The following is a 10,665-nucleotide window of genomic DNA, read 5'->3' as shown; positions in this document are numbered from 1 at the left end:
TAGCCATAGCATATGCTGCCCTGTAGCCATAGCATATGCTGCCCTGTAGCCATAGCATATGCTGCCCTGTAGCCATAGCATATGCTGCCCTGTGGCCAGAGCATATGCTGCCCTGTAGCCAGAGCATATGCTACCCTGTAGCCAGAGCATATGCTACCTTGTAGCCAGAGCATATGCTACCCTGTAGCCAGAACATATGCTACCCTGTAGCCAGAGCATATGCTACCTTGTAGCCAGAGCATATGCTACCCTGTAGCCAGAGCATATGCTACCCTGTAGCCAGAGCATATGCTACCTTGTAGCCAGAGCATATGCTACCTTGTAGCCAGAGCATATGCTACCTTGTAGCCAGAGCATATGCTACCTTGTAGCCAGAACATATGCTACCCTGTAGCCAGAGCATATGCTACCCTGTAGCCAGAACATATGCTACCCATGTCCTCAGTTGGCCCCTTTTTATGCTTTGCTCTCCTTAAGTTGTAGTTACTCACCTGGCACTACTTTCATGTCTGCAACTTTTTTTTAAATGTTCCTAATGTTTCCTTTTCGTGTTTCCCTTCCAGACCACCACATCCTTGCGGTGTTGGCAAATATTTTACCAAGATTACCAATTACTTCACACTGGAAGAAGTTAAACTGATTTAGGCACTTTGAAAAAGTAGTTCTCTACATCCAAACTACTGTGTGGGGGGGGGGGGGTAAATCTGAAGTGTCATAAATCATAAATTGTGAGCACAGATTATTTCAGGGTGACATGCTAATGTCTACTTTAGTCTACTTGAATCTACTAAATATGTTTAATGTGAGAATTGGGCAGGTCTGATTGGGCCGTTTCACTGTTTTTGTTGAAAGGTGTCCTAGTAGTTGGCTACATGTCAAAGTAATCAACTACTGGGGAAACAGTTCCTTGACTATGATGCCAGTTCAACTAAAAATCACTGACATTTAAGGTATTAGTTGCATTCCACTACTTCCCAACACTGTATCCTTGTTACCCTAACGTTCCTATTTGCCTTAATGCATTAACTTCAACTCTAACCTCCATCACGCCAATCCTAATCTTCCCCATATGTCAACGGTCTTAAATGGGTGTAGATTGATAGTCTAGTTACCTTTTGATTCTAACGGTAGAACCTGGTTTGTGACAGAACCAACCTGTGTTTAAAAAGTCTATGGGTGCAGTTTATGACTTCTTCTTTAAAACATGGCAGAGGTTTGAATTGACACTCTTGAAATAGAATTGGGTTAAAAGTTGTCATGTGGTGGTCATTGTTTGTCAGATAAATGTGTTTCTAAGATGTAACTTTTCTCCTGATTTGAAGCAAACTGTCCCTGTGTTTTATGATTTAGCTTAGCTAAACTGTCCGTCCCTGTAAGTTCATATAGCTATTCAACCTGACATTTCTATGACGCAAATGTTAAATAATGTGTTTGACAGCTAGCTCTATTTTTATTAATTCTAAATGTGTATGTGGAGGTTGCTAAATGCTTGGCTCACTTGAACTTGTTTAGCATGTTTCTGCTAGCTTGCTACATTTCTTGGCTCACTTGAACTTGTTTAGCATGTTTCTGCTAGCTTGCTACATTTCTTGGCTCACTTGAACTTGTTTAGCATGTTTCTGCTAGCTTGCTACATTTCTTGGCTCACTTGAACTTGTTTAGCATGTTTCTGCTAGCTTGCTACATTTCTTGGCTCACTTGAACTTGTTTAGCATGTTTCTGCTAGCTTGCTACATTTCTTGGCTCACTTGAACTTGTTTAGCATGTTTCTGCTAGCTTGCTACATTTCTTGGCTCACTTGAACTTGTTTAGCATGTTTCTGCTAGCTTGCTACATTTGCTTTACTTCAAATCAGGAGACCAGTTCTATCTTAAGTGTCACATTTGTCTCTGACTATTGTAACAACGATTGATTAAACTTTTTTTTTTTTACAACTTGTAACTCAATGTTTATTTCCAGGATTCTCAGATTAAACTTTGCTTGTTGACCTGTTAGGAACTAATTGGTTGTTCTGCCCTACAACAAAATCTTACACAACCTGCATTGATGTTTGCTATTGCAGAAAATTATTACTAAAACTCTGTACCAAACATGATCGTGAATTCAGTAGTCATCATAGTAAGTCCTTAACACCTAGTTTACAGTTTAGCTTGAAGTAAAAAAAAATATTGCAAAGTAGACAAAATGCATTGCATTTTTATTTTACTGTGCTATAACAATCATTACATTTTCTCTAGATTATGACCTCTGTTTTCCCATTAGTCCTCTGGCCCTGAGTTATAATACATTGTTCAGAGGCCATTAGTTGCAATCAGCAGTAGAAACCGTGTCCTCCACACCTGATTTGGTAAAAAGCTGAGGGATGTGGCTGGCGACAGGAACCCCTTATTCATACGGACGGTATGGTGGATCATGATATATATAAATTATAGTTTTAACTGTTGGTGTTAAGTGTTTTACGTTGTTATATTTTGGGTTCTGCTATGATAGTTGTACTAAGACCATAAGTCATTCTTCAAGAATCAATGGGTGCAGAAGTAAAATGGATGTGGTGACGGATTGCCCCTTTTAAAATATGATTGGCTCAAAGTGTAGCCGAGATGGAAAAACTGGGACGAGTCGTGATTTATTAGGATCCTCCATTAGCCAATGACAGCTAGTCTTACTGGGGTCCGACACATGAGAGAGATTCCATAAGACTTCACAATTTAGATAAAATTAAAAAAACATGTCTCTGTTACACGTCAGTACATACAAGATAAAAAAAACAGGTTTGCTGTTCACTTGCACTAACCCAGGACTAAAGTCTAACTGCTCAATTAAGTTCTGGTTCCACATGTTTTGAGAAGACATGCAAGACACGAACAACCTCGAGGAGCTCCACCCTCTTGGCAAGTCTATGGGCAGAATGTCCCTCAGATTTATTTTGTTGCCCGCACAACACACTGCTATATTGGTCTGCTAATACAGGACTAGTAATACAGGACTAGTAAAGGTCTGTTAATACAGGACTAGTAAAGGTCTGTTAATACAGGACTAGTAAAGGTCTGTTAATACAGGACTAGTAAAGGTCTGTTAATACAGGACTAGTAAAGGTCTGTTAATACAGGACTAGTAAAGGTCTGTTAATACAGGACTAGTAAAGGTCTGTTAATACAGGACTAGTAAAGGTCTGTTAATACAGGACTAGTAATACAGGTCTGTTAATACAGGACTAGTAATACAGGACTAGTAATACAGGACTAGTAATACAGGACTAGTAATACAGGACTAGTAATACAGGACCAGTAATACAGGACTAGTAATACAGGACTAGTAATACAGGACTAGTAATACAGGACTAGTAAAGGTCTGTTAATACAGGACTAGTAAGGTCTGCTAATACAGGACTAGTACAGGTATGTTAATACAGGACTAGTAATACAGGACTAGTAAATGTCTGTTAATACAGGACTAGCAATACAGGACTAGTAATACAGGACTAGTAATACAAGATTGGTATATGACTGTTAAAACAGGACTAGTAATACAGGACTAGTAAAGGTCTGTTAATACAGGACTAGTAATACAGGACTAGTAAAGGTCTGTTAATACAGGACTAGTAATACAGGACTAGTAAAGGTCTGCTAATACAGGACTAGTAAAGGTCTGTTAATACAGGACTAGTAAAGGTCTGTTAATACAGGACAAGTAAAGGTCTGTTAATACAGGACTAGTAATACAGGACTAGTAATACAGGACTAGTAAAGGTCTGTTAATACAGGACTAGTAATACAGGACTAGTAAAGGTCTGCTAATACAGGACTAGTAATACAGGACTAGTAAAGGTCTGTTAATACAGGACTAGTAATACAGGACTAGTAAAGGTCTGCTAATACAGGACTAGTAAAGGTCTGTTAATACAGGACAAGTAAAGGTCTGTTAATACAGGACAAGTAAAGGTCTGTTAATACAGGACTAGTAAAGGTCTGCTAATACAGGACTAGTAAAGGTCTGCTAATACAGGACTAGTAATACAGGACTAGTAAAGGTCTGCTAATACAGGACTAGTAATACAGGACTAGTAAAGGTCTGTTAATACAGGACTAGTAATACAGGACTAGTAAAGGTCTGCTAATACAGGACTAGTAAAGGTCTGCTAATACAGGACTAGTAAAGGTCTGCTAATACAGGACTAGTAAAGGTCTGCTAATACAGGACTAGTAATACAGGACTAGTAGGTCTGCTAATACAGGACTAGTAATACAGGACTAGTAGGTCTGTTAATACAGGACTAGTAAAGGCCTGTTAATACAGAACTAGTAAAGGTCCAGTGCACTACTTTTGCCCTTTTTTTTATACACTGAAGAAAAATATGAACCTTACATTTTTACTGAGTTACCATTCATTTAAGGAAATCAGTCAATTGAAATAAATTATTTCGGCCCTAATCTATGGATTTCACATGACTGGGCAGGGTTGCAGTCATGGTTGGTCATAGGCTGGCATAGTTACACGTGGTCTGCGGTTGAGGCCAGTTGGAAGTACTGCCAAATTCTACAAAACAATGTTGGAGGCGGCTTATGGTAGAGTAATGAACATTCAATTCTCCGGTGGACATTCCTCCAGTAAGCATGCCAATTGCACGCTCCCTCAAAACTTGGTGTTGTGTGACAAAACTGCACATTTTAGTTGTCTTTCATCATATTGACAGGTGTGTGCCTTTCCAAAACCATGTCCAATCAATTGAATTTACCACAGGTGGACTCCAAGTTGTAGAAACATTTCAAGGATGTTAAATAGAAACAGGATGCACCTGAGCTCAATTTGAGTCTCATAGCAAAGAGTGAATACTTATGTATATAAAGGTCTTTGTGTTTTATTTTAAATACATTTGCAACAATGTCGAAAACTGTTTTTGCTTCGTCATTGTGTAACAAAAAAATCAAATGAATGTAATCTATTTTAGAATAAGGCTAACGTAACAAAATGTCAAGAGGTCTGAACTTTCAGAAGAAGATATATATATAATTTTTTTCATTCTGATTTTACAGGGGGTGCTGTAGCACCCTACTTCCTAGTGGGTATGATTGCTGATGCTATGTATTGGCCATTGAGAGACTGAAGTCATGGTTGGCCATATAGAGCCCCAGAGTATGATTTATAATACCCATAAAACCTAGCAGGGAAATGGTTCCAATCGTTTTTCCTCCATAGAATTTTCCCCATGGTGGATTTTATAAACACTTAAAATAAGGGCTGTGTTTTGTGTAGACTTACCCTGGCGTGACGTTTTGATAACTGTGTAAATCTCTCTGACCGCTAGGTTTTATGGGTATTATGACTCATACTGTGGTACTCTATTGGCTCTCCCCAGTAGGAGCAGTCCTCCATAGGAATACATGGAATTCTACAGTGTTTCAAGGACAATTGCATGTATTTAAGTATTTTTTGTTTTAAAGGGGACAGTAACATTCCTCTCAAAAGTATACTTCATTTTGTTTTACACATAATATACATTTAAAAGTACGCATTAAGGTGTCTGTAATATAATAAACATGGCTAAAACTAATGTCGACATTAATATAAATGCAATATTTTGGTGGGGGAGTGACAAGATGGAGGCATGGTGGCTTCAACATAGTGTCCCATAAGTCATCCTGTGTGCAGAAAATCATTGATTGCCACCTGATTGCCGCCTGATTGCCACCTGTAGCCTACACAGGGCTACAGACACAGGGAGGAGGGAGGGAGACTGTCAGACAGACAGACAGGGAGGGAGGAGACTGTCAGACAGACAGACAGGGAGGAGGGAGACTGTCAGACAGACAGACACGGAGGGAGGGAGACAGACTGTAAGACAGGGAGGAGACTGTCAGACAGAGGGAGGGGGAGACTGACAGACAGACAGGGAGGGAGACTGTCAGACAGGGAGGGAGGGAGGGAGGGAGACTGACACAGACAGGGAGAGAGGGAGGGAGGGAGGGAGACTGTCAGACAGACAGGGAGTGGAGGGAGGGAGACTGTCAGACAGACAGGGAGGGAGACTGTCAGACAGACAGGGGAGGGAGACTGTCAGACAGGACAGGGAGGAGACTGTCAGACAGACAGGGAGGGAGACTGTCAGACAGACAGGGAGGGGTGGAGGGAGGAAGGGAGACTGTCAGACAGACAGGGAGGAAGGGAGACTGTCAGACAGACAGGGAGGGAGGGAGACTGTCAGACAGACGGGGAGGGAGGGGAGGGAGGGAGACTGTCAGACAGACAGGGGAGGGAGGGAGGGAGGGAGACTGTCAGACAGACGGGGAGGGAGGGAGGGAGGGAGACTGTCAGACAGACGGGGAGGGAGGGAGGGAGGAGGGAGGGAGACTGTCAGACAGACAGGGAGGAGACTGTCAGACAGACAGGGAGGGAGACTGTCAGACAGACAGGGAGGGAGACTGTCAGACAGACAGGGAGCGAGGGAGACTGTCAGACAGACAGGGAGCGAGGGAGACTGTCAGACAGACAGGGAGCGAGGAGACTGTCAGACAGACAGGGAGCGAGGGAGACTGTCAGACAGACAGGGAGCGAGGGGAGACTGTCAGACAGACAGGGAGCGAGGGAGACTGTCAGACAGACAGGGAGCGAGGAGACTGTCAGACAGACAGGGAGAGAGGAGACTGTCAGACAGACAGGGAGAGAGGGAGACTGTCAGACAGACAGGGAGAGAGGGAGACTGTCAGACAGACAGGGAGAGAGGGAGATTGTCAGACAGACAGGGTACACACATCCCTGTCTGTATCCTCAGTACCTCACACTATGGATGCCTTGTTGATGGTCATCATGGCCTCTGGGGCTGCTGTGCCGTTGAACTGGCCAATCGTCAAGCAGGAGATCTTACCGTCACCATTCACTTGCAAGTTAATGATGTCATAGTAGCCGTTCTGGAAGAATAAAGGTTCTTTGGTGTGGGAGACGTCAAACTACACGTTCCTCAGGTAGTACATCAACTAGAGAAGAAAGGAGAAGATGGACAATATTAAAACATTCAGCAGTTACAACTGCGATGAACACACACACACACACATACACAGGCACACCTGTCAGGGCTCAATGCTGGTGACATCAGCACAGCTGTTGTTGAAGGGCCCCTGGCAAGGCTCAGAGATCTCCATGTTATGCATGGCATGGGACACAGTGGACAAAGCCTTTTACACACTGCAATGCATAATATCAGAATCGCCATATCTACCTGTATGTGAGGTGTAGTTGGGTCATGTCAGAGTAGGTATCACCATATCTACCTGTATGTGAGGTGTAGCAGGGTCACATCAGAGTAGGTATCACCATATCTACCTGTATGTGAGGTGTAGCAGGGTCACATCAGAGTAGGTATCCTCATATCTACCTGTATGTGAGGTGTAGCTGGGTCACATCAGAGTAGGTATCACCATATCTACCTGTATGTGAGGTGTAGCAGGGTCACGGTCAGAGTAGGTATCACCATATCTACCTGTATGTGAGGTGTAGCAGGGTCACGTCAGAGTAGGTATCACTCATATCTACCTGTATGTGAGGTGTAGCTGGGTCACGTCAGAGTAGGTATCACCATATCTACCTGTATGTGAGGTGTAGCAGGGTCACGTCAGAGTAGGTATCACCATATCTACCTGTATGTGAGGTGTAGCTGGGTCACGTCAGAGTAGGTATCACCATATCTACCTGTATGTGAGGTGTAGCAGGGTCACGTCAGAGTAGGTATCACAATATCTACCTGTATGTGAGTTGTAGCTGGGTCAGCGTCAGAGTAGGTATCACCATATCTACCTGTATGTGAGGTGTAGCTGGGTCACGTCAGAGTAGGTATCACCATATCTACCTGTATGTGAGGTGTAGCTGGGTCACGTCAGAGTAGGTATCACCATATCTACCTGTATGTGAGGTGTAGCTGGGTCACGTCAGAGTAGGTATCACCATATCTACCTGTATGTGAGGTGTAGCTGGGTCATCGCCAGAGTAGGTATCACCAGTATCTACCTGTATGTGAGGTGTAGCTGGGTCACGCCAGAGTAGGTATCACCATATCTACCTGTATGTGAGGTGTAGCTGGGTCACGTCAGAGTAGGTATCACCATATCTACCTGTATGTGAGGTGTAGCTGGGTCACGCTGCAGAGTAGGTATCACCATATCTACCTGTATGTGAGGTGTAGCAGGGTCACGTCAGAGTAGGTATCACCATATCTACCTGTATGTGAGGTGTAGCAGGGTCACGCTCAGAGTAGGTATCACCATATCTACCTGTATGTGAGGTGTAGCTGGGTCACGTCAGAGTAGGTATCACCATATCTACCTGTATGTGAGGTGTAGCTGGGTCACGCTAGTAGTAGGTATCACCATATCTACCTGTATGTGAGGTGTAGCTGGGTCACGTCAGAGTAGGTATCACCATATCTACCTGTATGTGAGGTGTAGCTGGGTCACGCTCAGAGTAGGTATCACCATATCTACCTGTATGTGAGGTGTAGCTGGGTCACGCTCAGAGTAGGTATCACTCATATCTACCTGTATGTGAGGTGTAGCTGGGTCACGTCAGAGTAGGTATCACCATATCTACCTGTAATGTGAGGTGTAGCTGGGTCACGTCAGAGTAGGTATCACCATATCTACCTGTATGTGAGGTGTAGCTGGGTCACGTCAGAGTAGGTATCACCATATCTACCTGTATGTGAGGTAGTTAGCTGGGTCACGCCAGAGTAGGTATCACCATATCTACCTGTATGTGAGGTGTAGCTGGGTCAAGCGTCAGAGTAGGTATCACCATATCTACCTGTATGTGAGGTGTAGCTGGGTCACATCAGAGTAGGTATCACCATATCTACCTGTATGTGAGGTGTAGCAGGGTCACGTCAGAGTAGGTATCACCATATCTACCTGTATGTGAGGTGTAGCTGGGTCACGTCAGAGTAGGTATCACCATATCTACCTGTATGTGAGGTGTAGCTGGGTCACGCTCAGAGTAGGTATCACCATATCTACCTGTATGTGAGGTGTAGCTGGGTCACGTCAGAGTAGGTATCACCATATCTACCTGTATGTGAGGTGTAGCTGGGTCACGTCAGAGTAGGTATCACCATATCTACCTGTATGTGAGGTGTAGCTGGGTCACGTCAGAGTAGGTATCACCATATCTACCTGTATGTGAGGTGTAGCAGGGTCACGTCAGAGTAGGTATCACTCATATCTACCTGTATGTGAGGTGTAGCTGGGTCACGTCAGAGTAGGTATCACCATATCTACCTGTATGTGAGGTGTAGCTGGGTCACGTCAGAGTAGGTATCACCATATCTACCTGTATGTGAGGTGTAGCAGGGTCACGTCAGAGTAGGTATCACTCATATCTACCTGTATGTGAGGTGTAGCTGGGTCACATCAGAGCAGGTATCCTCATATCTACCTGTATGTGAGGTGTAGCTGGGTCACATCAGAGTAGGTATCCTCATATCTACCTGTATGTGAGGTGTAGCTGGGTCACGTCAGAGTAGGTATCACCATATCTACCTGTATGTGAGGTGTAGCTAGGTCAGGTCAGAGTAGGTATCACCATATCTACCTGTATGTGAGGTGGAGCTGGGTCACATCAGAGTAGGTATCATAAAGATTCTCCAGGGACGTCTGCCCCAATACAGCCCCTCAGGTTCCCTCTGACTGCCCTGGAAAGGGTTGTGTTGTCCCTAATGTTGCTTGTTGCCTGGCCATTTCTTTCGCCAGCCTCAGAGCCTGGCCATAGTCCAGTGTGGAGTTGAAGGCCCTTTCCCAGAATTCCTCAGTGAGCGTATCATCGTAGGGGTTGTGTTTAGCAGGTGACACTGGAGGCCGAATCCCAGAGTACCACCCAGCACTGAACTCACCGAGACACAGAAAACCCCACATCATCAGACTATCAACACCCAACAAATCAGGGAACACTGCTTTGAATATAAAACGGTCACTCTGCTGACTAATTCTATGGTACCTGTGACCCCAGGTTGAACCCTAACCCCGAGTTGACCCCTCACCCCAGGCTGGTTGAGTGTGGAGGTGACCCAGGCCTCGCTGGTGATCCAGGTGCGGTTGGTGACATTGTGTTGGACCAGCTCCTGGATCACAGGGCGCAGGTCCACTTCAGAGGAGCACATTACAATGACTCCACAATACACTGGATGTCCCCTGGAGAACTCACCTGCACAGGAGATTCCAACACTTTATTAACCTGTTTATGGTACAAGCAAACTGTATTAACTTGTTTATGGTACAAGCAAACTGTTAACTTGTTTATGGTACAAGCAAACTGTATTAACTTGTTTATGTACAAGCAAACTGTATAACTTGTTTATGGTACAAGCAAACTGTATTAACTTGTTTATGGTACAAGCAAACTGTTAACTTGTTTATGGTACAAGCAAACTGTTAACTTGTTTATGGTACAAGCAAACTGTATTAACTTGTTTATGGTACAAGCAAACTGTATTAACTTGTTTATGGTACAATCAAACTGTATTAACTTGCTTATGGTACAAGCAAACTGTATTAACTTGTTTATGTACAAGCAAACTGTTAACTTGTTTATGGTACAAGCAAACTGATGGAGAAATAGAGGAAAAGAGAGAGAAGAGAAGCAGACAGAGAGAGACAGAAAGAGATACAGAAAGAGAAAGTCATACTG

General features: G+C 43.7%; 1 pseudogene; it reads right to left on the bottom strand.

The window, feature by feature from the left end:
* Nucleotides 1-6,773: 6,773 nt before the first annotated feature.
* LOC135538368 (vomeronasal type-2 receptor 1-like) lies at nucleotides 6,774-10,182 on the bottom strand (annotated as a pseudogene).
* Nucleotides 10,183-10,665: the final 483 nt, after the last annotated feature.

The sequence above is a fragment of the Oncorhynchus masou genome, unplaced genomic scaffold (assembly GCF_036934945.1).
Source record: "Oncorhynchus masou masou isolate Uvic2021 unplaced genomic scaffold, UVic_Omas_1.1 unplaced_scaffold_9479, whole genome shotgun sequence".
Taxonomy (NCBI): domain Eukaryota; kingdom Metazoa; phylum Chordata; class Actinopteri; order Salmoniformes; family Salmonidae; genus Oncorhynchus; species Oncorhynchus masou.
Note: the sequence above shows the minus strand (reverse complement) of the source record. Positions and strands in the feature narration are given on the sequence as shown.